The following is a 24724-nucleotide window of genomic DNA, read 5'->3' as shown; positions in this document are numbered from 1 at the left end:
TAGATACTGTTTATTATCTTGAGTTTTTCCATGGGGCAATACCATTTGGAGAGAATAAGTATGGAGGAGCCAGCACTCAAATCCTTACCGTAGGAGGCCAGAGTCTGCATTCTGAATCACCATGTTCTTCCTGTTCCCATCTGATTCTAGTTTAACCCTCCCTCATTTTACAGGTTAACTCTAACCCCAAAAAGGGAAGCAACTTGCCCAAGAAAATAGTGGAAAATATTGTTATGGTGACTGAAAGTAGTTAACGTTTATTTAGTACTTACCGAGTGCTTACCAGGGATTGTGCTGTGTGCTTTTCATTCACTTGTTTGTTACCACAATTCTAGAAGAATGTAGGTAGTACTAGGTGAAGTAACTGATGGCTAGGGAGCTTAAGAATAACTTATGCCATATTTTATAGTTATTAAGTCGGGATTCAAGAGGAAGCCATCCAACTCCAAAATTTGTCTTCCCTAATTCTGCTCTGCCAGGCCAGCATCTTGGAATCAACTGTGCCTACCTTTTTCTGTATCAGGGTTTTTTTTTTTTTTTTTTTGAGACAGAGTCTCACTCTGTTGCTCAGGCTGGAGCTAGAGTGCAGTGGTGCAATCTCAGCTTACTGCAACCTCCACCTCCTGGTTTCAAGTGATTCTCTTGCCCCAGCCTCCTGAGTAGCTGGAATTACAGGCGCCCACCACCACGTCTGGTTAATTTTTGTATTTTTTAGTAGAGACGGGGTTTTACCATGTTGGCCAGGCTGGTCTGGAACCCCGGATCTCAGGTGATCCACCCGCCTTGGCCTCCCGAAGTGTTGGGATTACAGGCATGAGCCACCATACCTGGCCTATTTTTCTGTATCACTTTTAATTCTCATACTAACCCTGTTGGTAAGGAATTGGAAAACCTGGATATAATTCTAGCTTTGATACTAAAGCCATCATATTTCTCTTGGGAGCAAGTCACTTCCCCCGCTGAATGCCTCAGTTTCCTCACTTGTAGAAGAGGAGTACATCCTTTTACACTACAGCATCTTGTGAGACAGTGAATGTGCACTTGATTCCCTAGCTGGAAAGTGCTGAATAGAGATTCTTCTGATGCCTTCAATCAGGTCCCTTTATCCTTTGAAACCTGGGAGCTTTCTCTGCTGCCCCATCCACTGGGCTCAGCACCGGAGGGTCTGCATTTGTTGTGAATTAGATGACAGCTGGGCTTGTATTTTCTTCAGATGGAGCTTGGCCTGGGTATTAAATAGCTGTCAGTAAGACCGCTTTTCTAACTGGCGCAGAGGAACAACAGAGCTGGGCTGGCAGTCCTCCCTCCAAATGTCTGGGGGTGCTTGCAGAAGGGAGCAGTGGGGTCTCTAACACTAAGTCCCCATCCCTTTGTGCTTGAAGGATAGCACATAGAAAACATTGGCCCCAAACAGAAAGGCTGACCCCTGCTCCAAAATCCTACCTTACTTCTATGTGACTGTGGAGAGAGCAGGCCTGAGAGATATTAGTAATAAGTAAAGCTGAGAAACAGCTACGGAAACCAGGTTTCAGGACCTCCTGGCCCCATCAACACTACACTCTAATTATTTCACAGCATTTGGCCACTTGGGCTGTTGGAGTTTCTAGGAAAAATTCATTTTAACCTTAACCAGTATTATTGTACTTCTTTTTATCCAGATGGGAGAATATTGTTTCTTTCTCCAGTCTTCACTGATTCTCATTTTTAAATCCTGCAGAACTTTATTCTCTTTGAAACCTATGAGGGGCAACTAACATTTTTGGGAGTCGACTTGTTGTTGGACACTTTCACAGGCACCATCCCATACCATTCCCACAGAAACAGATCATCTTTCCATGCGAAGTTCACACTCTTTCTTTTTCTCCCAGGTTAACGAGGTCTCCTCTCCTGGCTCCTTCTCTGAATGTCAAGTGCCCTGGGGCTCAGAGCTTAGTCCTTTCTTCTGTTCTCTGGGATTTTGTAGGTGATCTTATTTAAGCTTTTGGCCTTACCTTCCATCTCTAGGCTAACTCTCCAATTTATGACTCCAGATCCAACTATTCACCTGTGCTCCAGGCTCATGTCCCCCACCTGGAAGTCTGAGAGGCACTCCAAGGTCTGGCCTCCACCTGCCTCTCCACTCTCTTCTCTTGCACTCAAGGCCCTGTCAAGGCCTTGCCCCATCCCCTTTCAGATTCTCAGTGTTTTAGGTGCACAGAAACTGATTTTGATTGTAGCTATCCCTTCTGATTGGATACTGCCTCTGACAACAAGATGTTCCCACTTGGCTCACCCAGCTTCCCAGTCAAGACATGGACTCTGATGTCCTTCTCTCTAGCCACATTGGAAGCTCCTTCTGAACATAATGATCTTATACTTCTGTGTTCCTTCCAAATTCTAGCCCAAGGCTAATTAAAATTAGTAAACACTCATTTGTCGAACTTTGGTCACAGTGACCTTCTTGCTGCTCCTTGAACCTGCCAACAATTCCCACCTCGAGGTCTTTGCACCTGCTTTTCTCTCTGACTGGAAAACAGTTCCCCCAGTATTCTCATGGCTGTATCATTCTTCCTTCAGGTCACCTCCCCTGAAAGACCTCCTCTGATCACATCATCCAAACTAGTCCCTCCTGCAGGACCCCATCTTCCACTCTCTAGCCTCTTCCCCTGCCTGTTTTGTTTTGTTTTTGTCATAGCACTTGTCTTACCTAAAATGATATTGCATGCTTATTATATACCTGTTCATTGATTGTCTCTCCCCTTAGGCATAAAATTCACAAAGGCAAAAGCATTATCTTCATGATCGCTGCTATAGCCCTGAACCTAGAATGTGGCTGCATGTGGCCTGGGGTCAATGAATATTTGTTACATGTTGAATGAAAGAAAATATAACAGGTAGGTATCACCTCCCCAATTTTGTAAATGAGTCAGTGGAGGCTGAAAGATGTAATATACCCCACGTTACCTGCTTTTTCCCCCTCAGAAAAGGGGGAAATCATTTAGTCAAAGTAACCTGTATGAAAACAAAGCATTGAGTTATTTTTATAATAATTTATAACTTAAAAAAACAGTAAATCTTTCTTAATTGTCCAGATAGCAAAACTCAGGTATGTGCATTTTATAGCAATTATAATAATGTTATCATGACCATAATTTACCACACATATCACCAGTCTTGTTTTCTTTTTCTCCAAAACACATGCTTTTCTGACTTCACGCATAATCTTGCTTTGTTGTTATTCATTACGTATAAATGAACTTGGCACCCATACTTCTTTGTCAGCCCCAGCAGATGACAATTTATCTAGGAATCTGAATACCTGACACATCCAAAGAGAATTTTTCTGAAAAGGTTTTTTTTTTTTTTTTAAATCAGCTATTAAAAGACTCCCCCATGTAACTTTCCTCACTGAAGGATGATTTGTGATAGCGCCTGGCACTTGGTCGCAGGGTGAGCTATCAGTGAGTTGACTGGATGGTCACATGGCACCATGGTCCATTCTCTGGCAACACATATGACACATAGTTGAGACATCCTTAGTTGCTCACATACTTTTGCAGAAACTAACTGTTTTGAAACTTTATGTTATACATAAGTATATTTTACATATCCTTTAAAAAATCTGCACAATAGGAAGAAATACTAAGAGAACTCAAACATGAGTTAATGAGCACGATCAACTCTTCTTTTTTGTTGTGTTAAGAAATCATCTGTCCTTTTAAATCTAAGAAGACTTTACTGGAAATATCATGAATTCAGGGGAGATCAGCATGTGAACATTGAGGGTATATAATGTTCTCCCCCTTTGTTCTTCAACTGTTTAGGCCATCTGGCAATTTGACTCCCGTTGTATTACTCAATGCCTCTCCTAGGTTTTTCCTCTCTTCGGATTGGAGCCTGTCTCTGTCTTTCCCTATCAAGGCCTTGCCCCATCCCCTTTCAGATTCTCAGTGTTTTAGGTGCACAGAAACTGATTTTGATTATAGCTATCCCTTCTGATTGGATACTGCCTCTGACAACAAGATGTTCCCACTTGGCTCACCCAGCTTCCCAGTCAAGACATGGACTCTGATGTCCTCTCTAGCCACATTGGAAGCTCCTTCTGAACAATAATGATCTTATACTTCTGTGTTCCTTCCAAATTCTAGCCCAAGGCTAATTAAAATTAGTAAATACTCATTTGTCGAACTTCTTGGTTTGTGGCAGCCGATTGTTCTTTCCATGATCCCTTTATCTTTGAGTAGTTACAGTCCCACAAATCTGGGTAAAAACCCTTTCTTCCATGAGGTTATGGTGGAAGACCTCTGCAGAAGCACTGTTTCCCTGCTGCAGACACTCAGAAGCAGATGTGTTTAAATTTATCCCTGAAGATGGCTGGGTACAGGCCAAGGAACAAGAGACCAGTTAGTGAGAGCAGGCACTGTATTGGTGCTCCCTTCTCCTCCATTCTAGCAAAATTCTTTGGGGGCCTATTCTTTCCTAGTGCTTGAATTTCAATATCTACCCCCTCCCCCACAAACTCAGCTCTTACTCTACATCAGTCTAAATTTACTGGTCTCCCAGCCTCTCCTTCCTATTAAATTAGATATTAGAGAGATCCATCAAGCCAGTGCTGCTCGAGGGTACAGTTTAGAGTTCCTGTGCCTAAACTGCTGATGCTGTGGCTTGGATGGACCTAAATTTATCTACAGAATTACATGAAACCCTCTTGTTTTCACTTGTGCAGGTGTTCAGGTCCCGTCATACTACCTAATAAAACACTGAACTCCCCTGGAAGGTCTCAGCAAAATAATCCCATGATATTATCACTTGGCATTCCTACAGCTCTTTATTTTTTATCTTCTGGTGGTGATGGTGGGGTGTGTGTGTTTATGATCATTTTATTAGCCTTTCCACACAAGATTCGTTTTTTATTAAAAACACAAATGTCATTATAAATATCTTGGTAGAGAGGTAGAAAAGGGATTTTGAAAGAGACTAGGCAAAAGGATTAAAGATCTACAGGTTTAAACTGTTGCTAAAATAAATGCTCACAATATAGCCATGAACTTTTTTCTTAAAGGTAGCCCTCATTAATTATCTTTCCAATGGGAGGTAACAGCCCAGACCTTAAAAGCCAGATATGTCTCAGGGAAAAGGCAAATTTATGGAGATGATGTTAAGAAAAATCTTGTGTTTAAAAAGTCTTGTTTTCTAGTTTCTGTTGTTATTTCCTGCTCAACATTTTTTCTTAGTTGTGCATTTCTGGTTATATAATCTGGATCTTGTTAAGGCAACATTAAAGTGGATTTTAAAAAAACAAAAACAAAAAACACTTGCTGGTGAAGCATCCTAATTGGTAAATACAGATGGTAGGTGCATGATATTTGGGAGTTTACAAAGCACCTTTATAACAATAATCACATTTAAATCGCATGACAACCTTGGGACAGGTACACTTAGAAACCCCTATTGCAGAGGAGGAGGTGAGGGCACAGAGGGGACAAGGGACTCACCTGCTGTTATACTGCTGGTGAGCAGTGGAGCCTGGACTTGAACCCAAGTTCTCTTATTTCTGTTTCAAGTTCTTTCTATAATCACACACTATTTCCCAAAGAAACAGCCTTGTTCATTCCTTCAATCAACTGTCTGTCTATATCCATCCGTCTAAAACTGTTTATGAAAGATCTACTATATACCAGATACTGGCTAGAACCCTCAGCTTGGTAGGGAAGACAGCAAGTGAAGGGATAATAATAGTAAACTGTGACAAGTGCTCAGACATTAGCATTGGGGCTCTGGAAAAACAAAGAATGGACACTTAGCCTGAGACGGAGGGGAAGCTCAGAGTCAGGGAAGGCTTCCTGGAGGAAGCAGTGCTGGAGCAAAGTCTTGATGTGTATAGTATTTAACAGGCACATATTTCCCTGGGTTGTACCAGTTTCCTAGGCACTACTTATTGGCCACTTCTATGTCACTCTTAGTTGAGCTCAGTTGTCAAGAAAGTAGTGGGGCAGAGCTAGCTGAAGAGAGAAAGGCATTCCCAGTGAAGGAACTTTGAGTGGTAAGGTGGCCCAAAGAAGGCTGTAAAACATGGCATGGGAAAAGTGCCCCAGACAAGCATCAGGAGACCTGGTTCTGACTCCCAGCAATCTCTGTCCTTTTTCTAGGCCTTGTTTTCTCATCAGCAATATGAAAGGATTAGATCTTTAAAAAGTTAAAAGGGTGGATTGCATTGCCCCAAGGAAGCAGCAAGAATAGGGCAAATAGGAATGTTGTCAGGGAGCATGGAAGGGTGCTGTCTATGCTGTCTATGTCTTCTTGTTGTTTCACGCTGAGTACTTGCTATGGGGGCTGGCCATGCCTTCTCATAACCTCTGCACTAGCTCTTTCTTCTGCCTGGAAAGCTTTGACCATCTTGTCCATCTGCTAGCCTCTATCTCCTACCCTGCTCTGTTCCTGTTCCCAGGCAGATTCAGGGCTCCTTCTCAGCTCCCGCAGAGCCCCAGAGCTACAGCGTGTTTATCCCCTTCACTGTGTTTGGATATTTGCATGCCTCTCTCTCCACTTGACCATGGGCTCCTTGGGGGAGAGATTGCAATTCATATTTCCATGTTCCCAGCATGCAGCACTGTGCTGAGCATGACACATATGTGAATATATGAGGGGGGATTGTGGACTTGGCTTGATCATAGGTCTTCAAGCTGAAGGAGATTTCCAAAAGATGACTTGGGTATTCAGAACAAAATATGTTCATGCCCATTTTACAGACAAGACTCTCAAGGCCCTGGGAGGTTAGAATATGTACTGGGGAGGATAACTCAGGTCTCCTGCTTCCCAGGGCAATGGTTCTGCCATTCCATGAAAATTCCCAGGAATCCAATTTCATTTCATTCCTTTAGGAAAACAGAGGGGCCTTTTTGTTGGAGTAAGCTGAAGGAGATGGGAGTGGGGTATAACAGCTCAACTTGACTCTGGGAGTGATATGAAGTGTGGGAAGGTTCATTTGGGTTACAGCCTTTTGAATAGATTAAGGAGGCGAGGCTGGGAGGAGGCAGGTGGAAGATCAGAGGAGACAGCATTTGACAAGGCGGAGCTGTCCGGGATCTGAACAAACAGCTCCTCTCCGGAGAGACAGGAGCAGGGCTTCTCAGAGCGTATGTATGAGACAAGCTCCATGTGCAGTGAAGTGATGCGTACCGCAAACACATTTCTCCCATCCGCTTCGGCTGTCACAGCCCTGGCCCCCCTGCACATGCCATTTGTCTTCTGGCTTCCAAGTTGCAATGGACTCTTTCAGGCAAGCAGAAAACAAGGACTGGCCTTTTGGGGGTGCCGGCTTCATTTTCACATCTAGTCTTCACCACCTTGGGGTATCGCTTTCGTTTTCTTTATTACCTCCCTCCCCTGAGTTTATTCCTTGGCAACATGCCCCTGGCTCGGTGTGGCCTATGATGCATCCTCCTGATGAGAGGCACCTTATCGGCTCCCTGGCAGATGTGGGGAGGTGGCGCAGGGTGCATGCAATGAATCGCTGATAGATGCCACTCAAAGAATCAGTGCACACCTTTAATAAAGAGCGGTGCCTCACTATTTATGGTTATAGGGCTGGTCGTGATAACAGCATCTCCTTCAGATTGGCTTTTGAAATGGCAGATGGAGAGCTGGGTGGGGGTGGGGTAGGGAGTCGCTCACGGAGGAGATGCTCCCTGTTGTGAAACTGACTTCCTGTCTGCCAGCGCTCTAGGTGTCAAGCCGAGGACAGGTTGGGCGCCTTCTTTGATTGTCTCCTCTGAAAGAATAGCTGATCAGCATACCCAAGCCAGTGCTGCTAAGGGCATGCAGCAGCTTCTGAGGATCCATTAGGTCCACAGGGCAGGTCATGCACTGGCACCCTACTCTGAGCAACCTGAAAGCAGCGGCTTTGTTGTTTTCTTCCAGTTGTCCCACCCCAGGCTCGGTGCTGGGCATGTGGAGAAATTAAGTGTGTCTGTGGAGGCCCATGACCTGAGTTCAAGCCCTGGCTTCATCCCTCGTTCCCTGTGTGGTTTTGGGCAAATTACTCAACCTCTCTTGAATCTCTTCCCCAGTGTGTGCAGGGGCAGGGCAGAGAAGTTTCCTGGAAAGGCTGCTGCCAAAGCTGAGTCGTGAAGGAGGAGGAGGAGGACTGTCTGGAGGACTATTGTGGGCAAGTAAGGTTGGCTCCGTAGATCCACAGGGCTGGTGGTGAGGAGATTGGAAACTTGCAGTGTGGCTCAGGGACAGACAGACTGGATGGGGCGTGGGCAGGGGGCAAGGACACTGAGGCCCTGGTGACTGGGTGTGGGGCCACTAAGGGAATTAATAAGGTGGAAAAGCCAGAGGGGTCAGATAGAGAACTCTTAATATTTAGAGAATAAGAGCAAGGCTTATTACTTGGAAGCAAGGGGTGGTTGAGAAGGGATGCTGTGAAGCAATGACAGAGGTAGAGACAATTTCAAGTGACATTCAGAAGATATTCACATCCGTACATCATACTTGCTTCACTGGAAAATGTCCATCTTCTGTCCATTTCCTAGTTATGTTCTGAAGCAGACACCTGAGTGGCTGCTATGGAGGAAGGGGCAGAGAAATGGGAGGAGAGAAAGTGACAGCCTCCTCAGATTACTGACGCCTACCGGGCTTGGCCACATCCGCTGCCCTGACTCTTGCCTCCTCTGGCATCTTCCTGGTCCTGTTGTGTCTCTGGTGAGCTGACCAGAGCTTCACGTGGGCTTCTCCCAGGTCTTTCTCTATTTCACGTCAGACTACCGCTTTACTTGACATTCCTCTGAGACTGCCTTGCATTCTCCTTTTTTCCACTTTGCTGTCTGCAGGCAGAACCCAGCCACATGATTCTCTCTGCTCACCTGCCAACAGTGTCTTCCCAGGAAGCATTTCTACTCCCGTCAGCACCAATAATTTAATAAGCTCTTCCAAATCACCAAACACCATTCCAAAAAACAGATTTAATTAGCATCTTGGTTAGCTTCAGTATATATAGTTATAGACACATATAACAAAGTTATATAGTTAATATCATTTGCTATACTTGCAAAAGGGATAAATATGGCCATGATGGTTTTTACCTTCCAGGTTCCTGCACAACACATCCCTTTTATCTAATCTTCTTCATCCCCTTATTGTTGCCATGTTACTTGCAATTAACCATGTAAGTGGAATCTTTTTATGCAAAGAAATAAAACTAATAGTGTATATCTTCTCTCTACTCTGGCAACAGTCTACTCAGCCTTAATGAGATTTGAATACAACACAGTGATGTTGATACTCATCAAGCTTGTTACAGTGGGATTCTCTCCATATTGAATTTCCTTAGGCCACTGCTGTTCCCTTGCATTAGATGTTTCATTCCTGTGGTTTTGAAAGTCTGAAAGACACTAGCTAGAAATTGTGCTGGTCTGGGAAAATCATGGCATGCTTGAACTATCTCTGGAATTTCCATGTCCTGTGATCTAAAGGGCTGCTCAGGAAGTGGAGTGCTTCTGAGTAGGTTACCATGAGGCATGTGGGTGTGCAGGAGGGAAGAGCTCCCATCTCCAGGGATCTTCCATGACATTCTCCATGACAGCAGGCCAACAGGAAGTGGCAGAACCTTCATGACAAAGCGTTGGAGGTCAGTGTGCTCTGAGGCATTATGAATCATCCCATGGTGTGACGTGGAGGAAGATATACCCTCTGTCTGGATGGCAGAATCAGTGGAATAGATTTTCTGCATAAATTATAAATACAAAGCCAATCATGCTGCTTCTCTGCTATGGTCTTCCACTAACTCCTTGCTACCTTTGCAAAATGCCCAAGTTCTTTAGCAGAAAAAAGAACCACTTGTGTAAAGTGGCCAACTGTCCTGCTTTGTCTGGGATTTAGGGTTTTCCTGGGACATGGGACTCTCAGTGCTAAAACCAGGAAAATCTGGGCAAACCGGGCTGAGTTGTCTACCCTATAACCATTACCTAGGTCCTCAACTACCCCACTGCAGCCCCACCTCTTTCCACATGCGGAACAATAAGCACTAGTGGTTCTCAATGGGTTGTAGTGGTTTCCACTGTTTCTCGCCTCTTTGCCTATACCTGTGCTCTCTCTGCTTCCTAGAAGCCTTCCCTGGCTTCCCTATCTTTGCCTAACTGATTCTCCTCATTCTTTGACATTCGGCCAGGCATCACCTCATCTAGGAAGCCTTCACTGACCCCCTCAAGTTGGGGGAGTTTCTCTCCTCTGCTCCCCTACTATCACAGTTATCACTCTACACCTCACTGTCAATTTCCTTGTCTCTCTACTCACTGGACTTGGAGCTCTGTGAAGGCAGGACTATGACTTATTAGACTTGGTATTCCTGGACCCTAGCACAGTAACTGGACATAGACGTTCCTTAAACACTTAATTTAAGGATTTATTTGATTACATAAATATTGAAGTGAATGAATGAATGAAGTCGTAGATGGTAAATTACAGTCCAGGTGCTGGGGATCTTTCAAAACCTGGGTGCATGTGTTCTATCTGCAAGCATGTGGAGCAGTTTACAAAACATAGGGAGACCCTGACTCTTTCCAGAGATGAGACAGGAAGTGTGGTAGCTCAGGGCCACCAAGCAGGCTGCCCAGGGAGGAGGGCGTGGACAGTGAGGAGGGGATATTTGATGAAGGTGGTGGCAGGCTAGGGCTCTGAAGCAAGCTGGTGTCCTGGGAGCTGGGATGGGGAGAGGAACAGGTCAACGCTGGGTGTAAGTGGACCAGATAGAAACAACATCAGGACAAATGTGGTAATTTGGTTTTTTGGTGCCAAAGAGATATTCTTAACTAAGATGCCTTCACAAATGGAGGCTGGAGCCAGAGAAAGAGAGGTGGGAGATACAGGAAGGCAACCAGGACCCAGAACTAATGAGGTTCCTTTTAGAGGGGCGCTTCCTGAGTTTCTGAGGGCAAGAGGGGCTGTAAAGGCACCAGACAGGACCTGGGAAAATCAAAGCAGCTCTGGGCAGTATGCTTTATGCCAACCTGCTGGGTGGTGGCCAGAGCTGGTCTGCAGGCTGCTCAGTGGGGCCATCACCACCTGGGCCCCAGGTGGGAATGCTGCTGGAAAGAGAAGACCCCTGGGCTTCCAGGGGGCTGCCTTGTGTGCTGGAATCTCTATCTGCAGGATGAATGTTTCAGAAAGGCAGCTGGGAAAAGCAGTGCCTTTTTAATCTACGCTGAATGGCGCCTGAGGGGGAAGGGCACAGTGTCCTCGGGAGTGGAATAATGTGCTGCAACACCATGTTCCCTGTGTACAATGGGACAGGAGGTGAGCGTGGGAGACAGCTTTGGCTATAGAATTCTTTTTCTTTCGGCCCATGCTGAATGAGAGCCCAGAATTGTTGCCAGTGACCTTCGACAGCAACACAGGATGAGGCAATTGTGCCGACTGGCAAACCTTGATGAATTGGAACTTGTCGGGGAGTCAAGCAGCGTCTGCTGTTCATGGAGCAGCTCGCTCCAGCCAGATGCTCCGGCAGCCCACTTACAGGCTGTGCTTTCCACACATGACTTTGCTTCGTGGCAACAACAGCTCTGTGGGAAGTAATTGTCTCCCCCACTTTGCAGAGGAGGAAACAGTGGCCCAAAGTCTAATGACTGAAAAGCGCAATGCCTGGCACATCATCCCAACAATAGTAGCTGAAACTTAGATAAGGTTTGTTCTGTGTTATACACTGTTCTAAGTGATTCTATAGGTAGAGCCCATTTTATCCTTATAACCACCTCATATAGCTTCCATTATTCACCCCATTTTATAGATGAGGATGCTGAGGTACAGAGAGATTAAGTGGCTTGCCCAAGGTTGCATAGCTAATACATGACGGAGCCAGAACTTGAACCTAGGGAGTTTGACTCCAAAGTTTGAGTGTTTGATCACTTACTATACACTTTGTATATAGATAACACTCAATAACTGTTAGCTGCTATTACTCTTATTACCTCCAAAGGCATATAGCTTGTGAGGCCAGAGCTGGGATTGGAGACAGGATGTCTGACTCCAGGGTATCTGCATTGAACTTCTACATTAGGCTGATTGAGGGATTTGTGGATTTTTCTTGTTAACTGAGGCTTAGGAAGAAATCCCATTTGCCTTCAATCCTGTGACAGACACTGCTGTAGTGTACTAGTATCTGTATTCTCTCTGTCCTGGCTCACAGCCCCACCACATATCCCTGCTTCCTTTGCAGTTAACTGTGGCCATGTCAATGAATTCTAGTCAGCAAAACATGAGCAGAAGAGATGTCCACCCCTTCCAGGCTTGGCCCCTCTTCCCAAATAATCTCATGATACCAGAGGACTTAAAGGAGAGTCATAAGGTGACAGTAGCCTGAGTACTTGAATAGCTACATGGAGCAAAGCCCTTCAATTTGCCCCCAGCATTAAACTATGATGCAAGTAAGAGATCATCTTTTATTGGGTGAAGTCAATAAGTTATTTATATTGTTACAGCAGTCAGTTTCTCCCATCCCTGCTCCCAACAATATAGACCCTTTTTAAAAAGCCCTTGAGAAATGCCTTAGTCTGCATCTCTACCACAGTAAACAGAAGCTGAGAGAGTCAAGTTTTGAAACAGCAGACTTCGGTGTCACACACAAATGAGTTCTGGTCCCAGGTTACCATTTCATAACCGTGTGCCTCAGCCTCTCTGAACTCCACAGACCTCCTATGTGAAATCAAGGTAACACTACCCTTGCTGGTATTGCAAGGCATCAGAAGTAATTCAGCCAAAGCCCCCGCATAGTACCTGCTGTATATTTGCTCAATAAGTGTCAAAGCTTTTTCCTTTCAATGAGAGAGTAGTTGGACAATATGCGTCAAAACCTCAATGTTTGTGTTCCTGTTAACCCAGCAATTCCACTTCCAGGAATTTAGTCTAAGAAAATAATCTTGGATGCTCAAAGATTTAGCTCTTAAAATGTTTATCCTCATGTTGGATTTAAGTGAAAAGTTGGAAACAAGGTTAATTTTCAGCAATAGGGAATTGGCTAAATAAACCGTGGTGCATCTATTTAATTGAGAACTGTTCAGCCATTAAACATTATGTAATAGAAGACTGTGTAATAACATGAAAAAATATTCAGAATAGAATATTCAAAGTAGAAGAAGCAAATTATGTAATAGTGTATATTCCATGAACCCATTTTTAAAAATAGAGACAAAAACATATATATGCAGAAAGAAGAGACTAAAAGGATACATCTTAAAATATAAAATGTTTATCTCTATGGAGTAGTGCTTGTATATTTTTCTTCTTTGCTTATTTGTAGTTCCACATTTTCTATAGTAAACAGATATTACTTTGGTAAAGAGAATAAAATGAGTCATAAAAAGTTATTTTTTTGGCCTTGCCTGCATTAGCTGTGACCTTGAACATCCTTTATCATCTTTATCATTGTGCAGATGTTGACTTCGACAGTGTGAGAGACGAAGACAAATGTGAGTTGACTCAGGATATCTGTGAAACTATCTAGGATAGGGTTGGATTGCTGTCATTTGTGGCTTAATTGGGTGCTGGTTGTTGGATTTTTACTGCTATGGGTGTTATTTGCATGGACTCATGTGCACATGGATCTCTCCACCCCTCGCCTTCCTTGCAAAAGTGCTGCTTCTAGTGTGAATCCAGTCCTGGATAGGACCATGTATCCTGCACACTCTGCAGGTGCCCAGTGAATATGAGCTTCTCTGGACTGACTGAGGACCACATGATGAACACTGGAAACTCTCAGCCTTCATACAACAAGGCATCTGGTATGGAACTGTTCAGTGCAGCCTTCTCTGGCTGATACACTCGCGACGGACCTCCTTATCCCTGAGCTGGGACCCTAATGGATGTGCATGAGTTTGTCTCCAAGCTTGTAAAAAATGTGCTTTTGCAAGAATGAGTGAATCACAGACTGAAAGAATATATTTACAATGCATACATCTGACAAAGGATTCACATCCAGAACATATAAAGATTTCCTAGAAATGCACAATAAAAAGACAACTCAAAAAAATGGCAAAAGACTTGAACAAGCACTTCACAAGAGATATGAGAATGACTATTAAACACACAAAAAGAGTTCCACACCGATGATAATAAGGAAAATGCAATTTTCAACCACTATAAGATACCCTTTTATACTCATTAGAATGGCTAAAATACGAGAGTCTAACAATTCCCATAATAGATAAGGATATGGAGCAAATGGGATCTCAGTTCAGTGCTACTGTAAAATCAGTTTAAATTCCTGTTTATGTTAAACTCTGTTCAAAATGATTTGATGTGATAAAATAGTTTTGGATAAATATGTTTATTCAGTTATGCACTTGTCCAACAGTTATATATTTAGAGTTCATGATGAGTAAAACAAAGTTAAAGCCTTCAAGAACCATAAGATAGTTCGCAAAATGAAGCCTTGTTAAGTTAGCCACCATATAGCTAGTGCTATTTATCATAGTTTCTTGGTTCTCAGACATACGTATTATCTTACAACAAATTTCAAAATACACCTGACAACTGCAAAAAATGTTTTTGCACCAAGAATTGAAGTCTTGAGGTGCCTGTGTTTGTCTGTCATTTTTTTTTCACAACTTAGACCTTTCTTCTTCAGGAAAGATGATTTTTAACCTCTTGCCTTTGCCTCTGCATTTAAGTTCTTTGAAAAGAAGTGCATATTAATGCACATGGTAATAATTATCTCATTCTATCTGTAAACTGTTTATTTCTCAACTGCTTTTTCAATATAGCTCCATTTTTGACCCCTCAATGTAAAAACAATTATCTTAAATTAACGCAGTCTTAAATTGTACATTGACATGGCTTTGTTTACTTGCCCAAAAGCATGAATGTAAGGCAAAGATAAATGCATTTAACAATCTTTCGGATACCCAGCATTGAACCAGACACAGAAGGAATAGCTCTGATGTGAAAAACTGGTATCATTTTATAATGAGAGGGATTCTGGTTTTGAAGTCAGAGAACTGGGTTGCACTATTGCTCTGTGATGTCTTATGTGATCTTGGGCACATTCCTTTAATTTTCTAAGACTCTGTTTTTTCCTGGATGGAATGGGTATGATACGACCCATCTCATATGGTTGATTTAAATGGATAAAGTATAAACATCCTGGCATGTAATAGGTGCTCAGTGAATGCCTGTTGAATCTGAATCTCAATGGAGACATAAGATACACTCCAACAGATTCTCAGAGACAGCAGGAGACAGTGGGGAGCCTGTATTACCAAGTTCACATTTGGACTGGTACAGCTTTTAGTGTAACTTCTACCCAAGGATTTTTCAGCAGCTTTCATTGAGCCATAGTATAACATCAGGAAATGGGTCAATAACTTTGACCTTGGTTTCGTAGAGAGAAAATGTGAGTTGGCAAAACTAAAGTGAGTTTTTGAAGCAAGCTCCAAAATAATCCCCTTATCTCTGTGACTTGAAAAGGTAATGGGTAAAGGGTGAAAAAAGTGGGAGCAGAGACATGATATTCAGAAATAATTTCCTGAAAAACAATAAAGCATGGGAGGAGCTCAGGGGAAAAACAGACGGAGGTGACACCTGCTCAATGGAAGGACAGTGGGGTCTTTCTTTGGGGTACAGTATAGGCAAAGGCGTGGGATGGGTGCTGGGAGCTGCTTACCAAGACTACACAGGTGGTTACTGCCTGATCCAGGACAGGAACTCACATTTCATCCTCCAAGTATCCTTTTTCATTCCATTTCAAAATTTTCTTTGATAATATCATTTTCTTGGTCTTTCATTTACTAAGTGTGCTCACACACACACTTGCACTCACACACACTCTCTATATGCACATACACAAGACAGTTCATTGGTTTACGATAATCATTTAAAATTTTCCATATCCTGCTGGGTAGGTTTTAAGCATCTGTGATCCCAATCAGCTAGGTGCTCAGGGAGCATGGTGGCGGGAGGAGGAGTAGCAGTGGAAGGACATCCCAGAGCTTTCTTTCTCTGAGGTTAGAGGATGACAGCTCTAAAGAAAATGAGGTAGTTCAACCATTATGGAAAACAGTATGGCAATTCCTCAAGGATCTAGAACTAGATGTACCATATGACCCAGCCATCCCACTACTGGGTATATACCCAAAGGATTATAAATCATGCTGCTATAAAGACACATGCACACGTATGTTTATTGCGGCACTATTCACAATAGCAAAGACTTGGAATCAACCCAAATGTCCATCTGTGACAGACTGGATTAAGAAAATGTGGCACATATACACCACGGAATACTATGCAGCCATAAAAAAGGATGAGTTTGCGTCCTTTGTAGGGACATGGATGCAGCTGGAAACCATCATTCTTAGCAAACTATCACAAGAACAGAAAACCAAACACCGCATGTTCTCACTCATAGGTGGGAACTGAACAATGAGATCACTTGGACTCGGAAAGGGGAACATCACACACTGGGGCCTATCATGGGGAGGGGGAAGGGGGGGAGGGATTGCATTGGGGAGTTATACATGATATAAATGATGAATTGATGGGTGCTGACGAGTTGATGGGTGCAGCACACCAACATGGCACAAGTATACATATGTAACAAACCTGCACATTATGTACATGTACCCTAGAACTTAAAGTATAATAAAAAATAAATAAATTAAAATAAATAAATAAATTATAGCTAACTTAATCACACATACACACACACACAAAAGAAAAGAAAATGAGGTAGTTAGGATGCAACAGCATTCCAAGGAGAAAGGGCTGCATAAGGACTCGAAGTGTGGAAGTTTCAGACACTGCCTGTAGTTCAGGCTGCTGTAGCATGGGCTGGGAGGTGGGTGGTGCAGGAGAGAAGCTGCTGAGTCTCACTACCCATTTCCTCCAGGGGACATTTTCTTTCCCTTCCCAGTTCTGCCAGCCAAGTGGAATGGAGAAGTATTTTCTTCCTCAAGCAAAGAGACAGGAAGGGATTGAGTAGCTGGTGGGTACTGAGTAAGGCTGCCTGGATCGCAGGCAGCACTGGGGACTTGACCCACAGAGTCCCAGAAACTGGAAATAGAGGACTGGAGCCGTTTTAATGCCAGTGAAGATGGTTAAAAGTGGTTCAGAGGAACAACTCTGAAGTCATTTGTTTTCTTTAAGTCTTCCTCTTTGCTGTAATTTGATTTAAATAGAGTTCTTTGATTTTCAGCCTAATTTAAAAGTAGCATTTACAGGCCAGGCGCAGTGGCTCAAGCCTGTAATCCCAGCACTTTGGGAGGCCGAGACGGGCGGATCACGAGGTCAGGAGATGGAGACCATCCTGGCTAACACGGTGAAACCCCATCTCTACTAAAAACTACAAAAAACTAGCCAGGCGAGGTGGTGGCGCCTGTAGTCCCAGCTACTCGGGAGGCTGAGACAGGAGAATGGCGTGAACCCAGGAGGCGGAGCTTGCAGTGAGCTGAGAAGCGGCCACAGCACTCCAGCCTGGGTGACAGAGCGAGACTCCGTCTCAAAAAAAAAAAAACAAAAAGTAGCACTTACAGAAAAAAAAGCTTAGTGTAGAGGAAAAACTTGCAAACATGTGGTTCCCTTCTATGAATCTTTGACATGATTCACCCACTTTTTCTCTTATTCATCTCCTCTCTCAGTGAGCCAACCTCCAGCAATGACACTGCCTCTGAGCTTGTTAGAAGTGTAGAGTACCAGGATCCTCCCCAAGACCTCCAGAATCGGAACGTGCATGTTAACAAGATCCTCAGGTAATTTGAATGCACATGCTATGATAATCATAGAAAGTATAACTAATTTCCTAGGAGGTGAGACCTTGAAAACTCCAAGAAAGAAACTTCAGACTTTGGGATGGAAGGAACGGGGTCAAGGGATTTTAGAAATGATGTTCAAATCTTTATATGTTTTAGAATACCTCATGAAACCGTGGATTATACAGTGCATAATTGGAGTTTCTCAGGATAATGGGCATTTGTGACTCTCCTTGCAAACCCATCGCTCATCTCTGAAAAAACTTTGCAAGAGCCCGACTGTCCCAGCTGTTCCCAGTCCCAGAAAAAGAAGCTTTATCTCAGATGTCTTGAGTCCTGCTTCCTCACAGTGGAGCCTCATTGGAGATGCTTAAAATTTGCCTGCTGATCCTCTTTCTTATTCTAAAGATTTTAATTGCTAGAAATTAAAAACACCCATGTAATACATATTCCATCTGAGAATCTGTTTTTCTAAACTTCCTGTACTATAATCTTCACAGAAAGATTGAACTATAAGATGAATGGGGATTTTGGCTGGGAGGAAGTCTGAGAGGGAGTGGGTGTGGTGGTGGATTTTGGTGGATTTGGAGAAGGTGCTTGACCCCGAATGCTGCTTTCCTAGAGACTTACGAAATAAACGTTAGCAGTGTAGGTACACTGGGCAAGATAATACCTGTGCAATCTTATTCTGTTATCACCCCTAAAATTCACAATAGCCATAGTTTATCAAATACCTACTGTGCACTATGGACTTTGGATACATTGTCTATAATCCCTACAACAATCCCATCAGGCAGATGGTGTTCTCCCCATTTATAGATGAAGAGACTGAGGTTCAGAAAGGTTAAGTACCTATCCAATGCCACAGCACTAGCTGTGATGCCAGAATTTGAGTCCAGACTCTTTTAACTTCAGAGTTATTGATCTCCCTACTAGGTCTTCAATAGTCCACTATGAGCCAGGCTCATTTTTGACATAACATTCTGGTTTTTTACCAGCCTCCTCTCTCCAGCTATGCTTTGTGATCTAGCTCACAGCTATCCCCATATCAATACTCATTTCCCTGATGCCTCCACTGATGGAAGCAAAACTCATAAACTTGTCTCTCTGTGAACCACTGGAGGGTGAGCAGTGACTGGCTTGCTGTCCATCCTGTCTGTTAGCAGTCAATCCACCAGCTTGTCAATTCACCAACATTGGATAAATAGCTGCTATGCACAAGGCAGGGCTCTAGGCCACAGGGAGGTAGAAGCCTTTAAGATAGGGATTTTAGTCTTACGGAGACAAGCAAATAAATACATTTACCACTTACCTGCATGTGCTAAATTGCATATTGGAAGCACAGTGCACTTTTCCAATGTGTCTTATATTTCAGAGGCTGCTGCAATATATCAGAAAGGGCACAGAATTTGGACACAAAGTGCCTGGCTTTGAATCTTATTCTCCCACTCACCAGATTTGTGCTGCTGAACAGATCCTTTTCCTTCTTTGAGTCTCAGGATCCTCATCTGGACCATGAAGATCAAGGGCAACCATCACACAACCACTCACAAGGAGTTGTGCTTCACTGTGTTGTGCCTCACAACTCACTGTGCTGTGCCTCACAAGGGTTAAATGCCACAATTTGTGTGAATGGCCGGTGCAATGTATGTATGGCACATAGTAGGTGCTTTAAAAATGTTTGTGGAACTATGAGTCTTTGGTGCTTTACTATTTTAAATCTTGCTGTTCCCAGACATCTCATCTGTGTTTCTGTGGCTGGCCTAGGCCTCTTGAACTTTCCTGAAATTCTCCTGCCCAGCCCACATTGCTAAGCTCTGCACGGTGAAGGACTGGCCAAGTTCCTACATTGCTTCTCAGCTGTCAGCTGGTCAGACCAGGAAAACTGTGACCTCAGTTCGGAGGCAGAATCCCTCTGCCCTCTATTCATGGCCCAGACTGCTCTGTGACCCTAGCCATGTGATATTTTTGTTATTTGGCTAGAGTTTTGTAATCTGCACCATTTGTGCAAACATTCCAGGAAGGAATTGTTTGTGTAGGCTCATAAATTTGTGGATAGTTTACATGTGAAGCCTGATTGCATGATAATCTCCAGGAGCGCAGTGTCAATTCCAGGGTCCTCACCATGGTCATTGCTTTATTTTTGGGCCCAGCTGTGTGGGTGCTGGTGGACTGATGCTGTGATGATTCTGTTCTGGTCTCCTTGGACTTGTTTTCCATGCCCTCTCTGTGGCCTTTCATGATGGATGGTCCTGGGTTCACAGTTTTCTGTTTCTCAAGTCTTTCCAAGCAGAGATCACCATATCCTTACCTCAGCTTTTGAAGCCCAGTGGATGACTCCCAGATCTGTCCTGAAAGCCTAATCCTGCTTCCCTGCCAGAAAAATAATAATAAATATGAATTTGGTCCTTTTGCAAACATTCGTTGAGCTCCTACTATGTGCTAGCCCAGGGGATTCAGGAAAATTCAGGGTGAACAATATAGACGAAGACCCTGGACGGAAGCAACAAACAAGTAAGATAAATAAATAAATCATAAAGTTTCACTTGAGGGGAAAGAAACATCAAACCAAATGGTCAGGGAATAGGGCGATTGGGTTGATGGATTGTCTCATAACTGAGGATTAGTGAGAAACCCCTCTGGTTTGCCTGCTATGAGGAAAGTAAAGTAGGGTAAGTGGTGAGGGGGAGTGGAGGGAAATGGTCAGGGAAGGCTTCTCTTGGGACTTGACCTCTTAGCAGACCCTATATGCTGAGAAAGAACTGGAAGATCAGGGGAAGAGGAAGCCAAATGTACCAAGAGGCCCTGAGATGGGAGTAGGTTTGGTGAGTGTTAGGAATGACTACCATTTATTGTCCAATAACTACTCGCCAGGCACTGTGCCTAGTTCTTAAATGCAGCATCTAATTGATCCTATGAGGTCAGTGATAACATTATCCCTTCCAATTACTCAAGAGATAGGAGCTACTCTAATTCATTCCTGTCTTAAGAATGAAGGTGCTGAGAGGCAGAAAGGATAATTTGCCCGTAGGTATCTCAGGCCAAGTAAATGAGGAGCCCAGCATTTCATGGGAGTCACTGTACCCCAAGGCTTTCATTCTGTAGTGATAATTGCTCACACTGCCTCCTGCTGCCCCAGTCTCATTTTGATTAAACCTCACCCCTGGTCTTCACTACCACTCACCTCCAAGAAGGCACCCCTTTCTTGTCAGAGCCCCTCTGAGCTGCCTCTGACCTGTCCCCCTGCTTCACCCTTAGCTTCCAGTCAGTTCTTTCTTAGTGTCTCACCTCTGTTCCTTCCCAGCTGCTGTTTCACCTGTTCCCAAAGCCCATAGCCTGGTTTCTACCACCCTGTCCACACACCTTTAATAGAAAAATTGTCCTCACATATGACTTCAGCATCACCCTTGGGTTAAACCCTCAGTGAGTTCTGATGCTCTGAATTTCAAAGGATATCAAGTATTTTAAACCTTATCAATGATATTGAGAATAATGTCCCCTTACATTTGAGGAGGATGTTGAAGTGGGCAAGACATTCACTGTTAATGTGTCCCTGTAAGTAGCAGGAACAGTGGGATATGATTTTAAATTTGGGTGTTGCTAATGGCACTGCTGTAAGAAAGTAATAAATCTTTTAATGCCTGTTAGTATGGTTTGGGGCAGTGAGGGAGGGCAGGAACAGCAGGGGGATGGATTTTATACTGTGTGTTGTAACAAACACTGGAGTTAAATCTCAAGTGTGACTTTTCTTTTTGAGTTTATTCTTCTCCAGTGTGTCTAGAATACTGACTGACAAATACTTAGGACAGTGCCATGCACATGAAGATGCTAATACTCATTCCCCCACTATGTCTCCACCCAGCAGCTCAACCCACAGTGATTAACCAGCTCTCCTATGTGTTTATTTTAATGTGACCATCCTTGAGAAAATTATACTTAAGTGAAGCTAAAAAATAAATAATGATTATAAATCATGGTAAGGGAGGGAATACATTAAACTCCTGACAAGAAGGCCTAGAGAATGGAGAGTTTGGATTAGTGGTTTCTAGGAACTGAGGATTACTCAGACTCTCCTTTAACTTTGATGACGGAGAATCAGACTTGGAAAGTAATATGGAAGAGTGGGTATGGGCATACACTTTGCCAGCTGCATTCAAGTCCTGACTGTGCTCATTGCAAGCTGTTTGAGGCATGACTTAATCAATCCAAGCCTTGATTTTCTCATCTGTAAAATGGATAGAATAAGAGTTTGTTCCAGGCATTTATTGCTATATAACAAACCACTCCAACACAATGACTTAACTCAATGACATTTATTTTAGTCAGGAATCTACAATTTCTGAGCAGGGCTCAGCAGGGGTATTTTTTTTTCCTGCTTTTTGCTCCATTCAGCGTCAGCTGGGGTGACTTGAAGCTGGAATTATCTGAAGGTTCTCTCACTAACATACCTGGTGGTTGATGCTGGCAATCAGCTGGGCTACATGTGGCCTGGCTTTCCTTACAATGTGGTTCCTGGATCCAAGAGGGGGCATCCTGACAGCATGAGCAAGTCAGGCAGAAAATGTACTGCCTTTTGTGACCTAGCCTCAGAAGTCACTCAGCATCACTTCTCCAGCATTCTGTTCAATGGGAGTGAGTCTGGAAGCCTGGCCCATATAAAGGGGAGGGATATTAGACTCTTGATGGGAAGGGTGGTAAATAATTTGCAGCCATACTTAAAACTGCCACATAGTTCCTACCTGGTCAGGGCTGTAGTGAGGTTCAAGTGTGATCTTGCAGTAAATCCAGGCACAGTGCTGGGCACACAGTTACAAGAACAGCCTTAGGAAGTATGTTATCTTTCTCATTTACAATTGAAGTGACTGAGACTCTGAGGTGATAATGTGACTTTCTCAGATTCCCAGTAAGTGCCAGAGCAGGGATTTGAACTTGTTTATGGCCTCCCTATGGGTATTCCAGAGGCTAGCAAACAGTAGTGATGTCACTCAGCATTGTTGGTGCGTTGTTCCCTGGTGAAATATGCTATGCCACTGGTCACAGGCAGAGATCTGTGAATTGGATGATCTAACCTCTGCAGCCTAAAGTCATACTTCCCCCTTCCCAGACTGTCCATCTTTTCTCTTTGAAAGAGGGCTTATGGGTTGATTACCTGGGGACTGTAATATTTTGCTTTGCACTGCCCATCCTGCCATGGGAATGACACAGTAAGACCATCAGTTTCATTCTTCTCATGCTGTTGGCCAGAAGGCCTCTGATAAAGGTGCCAGACAGGCCTGTATGCCATTGAGCCCAGTGCCTCCTGCACCTTGGGAGGCTTCTAAAATCTGCTGGCTTGCTCTGGAAACTTCTGTCCTCTACTTCAGCTATTAAGTAAATTGGTCTGATCTGTAGCTTTAAAACATTTCCATCCCATTCCACTTGCTGCGCTCCACTGATTTAGAGCGGAAGCTGTGGATCCCTTTGTCTGTTACACACAAGGCTTATAAAATCTGAGCTATATCTGTGCTATGAAATTATGTGACAATAAAAAATATATTTTTTGGAAACAAACAAACCTTGACAAAATGTATTTTAATTTTGCAACAGAAATCATATCAGCTGTCAAATTAAAATTTATTTTTTCTCCTTGAAATGAAAAGTACCTTTTGTAGACAAAAGCGTAAGGAAGAAGACAATGTAATTGCACATACCTCTAGGCTTTTTAATTTGGAATTTTCTTCTTTTTTCTCTCTCCTCTGTGCCTGGTTATTTTTCTTTCCCAGTAGGAATTTGCTTGCCTTAAATTTGAAATGTACTGACTGCAGAGCCTTTTGGCTCCATATTATTACTTCTGTTCTAAAAAGAGATTTTATAACTTAAGGTTTTTTTTTTTTTTTTTTTTTTTGGTCAAATCTCACCTGTAAAAGTGTGAAATTCATGTAGACTGTTGTATCAGAAACTTCTCTTTCCATTTGGAAACTGTGAACCTGGAGCATTTTCAGAGGCAGCAATGTTGAAGACCTGCTTTACTTGGGGAAGGGAGTGAAACAAGAAGTCAAAGGAAACATCATAGGTCTCTTCTGGAAGCTAAACTCTGAGCCATTCAGCATGGTTTCATTCCCATGGACACTTCATATCCAGGAAAGTCACTGATTCTCCTTAGCATCCTGGATGCTTTGCCCAATGGTGCCTCATGATTTTACTGTTTAGGGATAACTTTGGGTCCTGGGAAGGAGGGTATTTCCCAGTTTCTTTCTATTTCTCTTTAAGGTATAGATAGTACTTTTATAACGGGGGGAAAAAACCCTTTGATTTAAAAAGGAAAACCAAAACTCCAAAAGAGACTGTTTCCAGGGTTGTTGGGCATTCATTCACTCATTTATTTCTTTAGCCAATATTTTCTGGACACTTACTATATTCCAGGCATACCCATGCTAGACTCTGGGTACATAGTGGTCAATGTAAGGAGCCAAGACTCTGGGCGCACAGTGGTCAATGTGAGGAGCCCTGGCTCCTGTATTCTCAGAGCTTAGAGTCTTGTGGGAGTGATAGCAGTAATGATAGGGCCTCACAGACATCGCATGTTCAAACAGGGATATGGTGACACGTCTTGTGGGGAAGGAAAGTCCCAGGCAAGAAGGTGAGACAAAGCTTTCCTGAGCTGAAATCCGCAGGCAGAGTGAAGTTGATGAGTGAAACAGAAGGGAAGAGTACCTCAGGCAGAGGAAACAGTGTGGGCAAAAGCCCAGCGGGGTGGGGAGTGGTGCATGAGGACCTGAAAGAGGCACAAATGTGGCTGGGATTGAGGCCTCACCACACCACACAGGGCTGTAGCGCATGTTCAGGAAGGATGTCCTTATCTGAGAATGAACCAAGGAACGGCTGAATGTAACCTACAGTGTGTGTGGTTGACCAGTACATAATCCCATACAGCCCAAAATGCAGGAAGCCACTGAGCTGCTAAATCTCACTCATCAGAGGTCTTTTTCAATCTGTGAAATGGGAACATTAGCAGTTCCAATGACTTT

Source organism: Trachypithecus francoisi, unplaced genomic scaffold (assembly GCF_009764315.1).
Source record: "Trachypithecus francoisi isolate TF-2019V2 unplaced genomic scaffold, Tfra_2.0 Lachesis_group8, whole genome shotgun sequence".
NCBI classification, from domain to species: Eukaryota; Metazoa; Chordata; class Mammalia; order Primates; family Cercopithecidae; genus Trachypithecus; species Trachypithecus francoisi.
Note: the sequence above shows the minus strand (reverse complement) of the source record.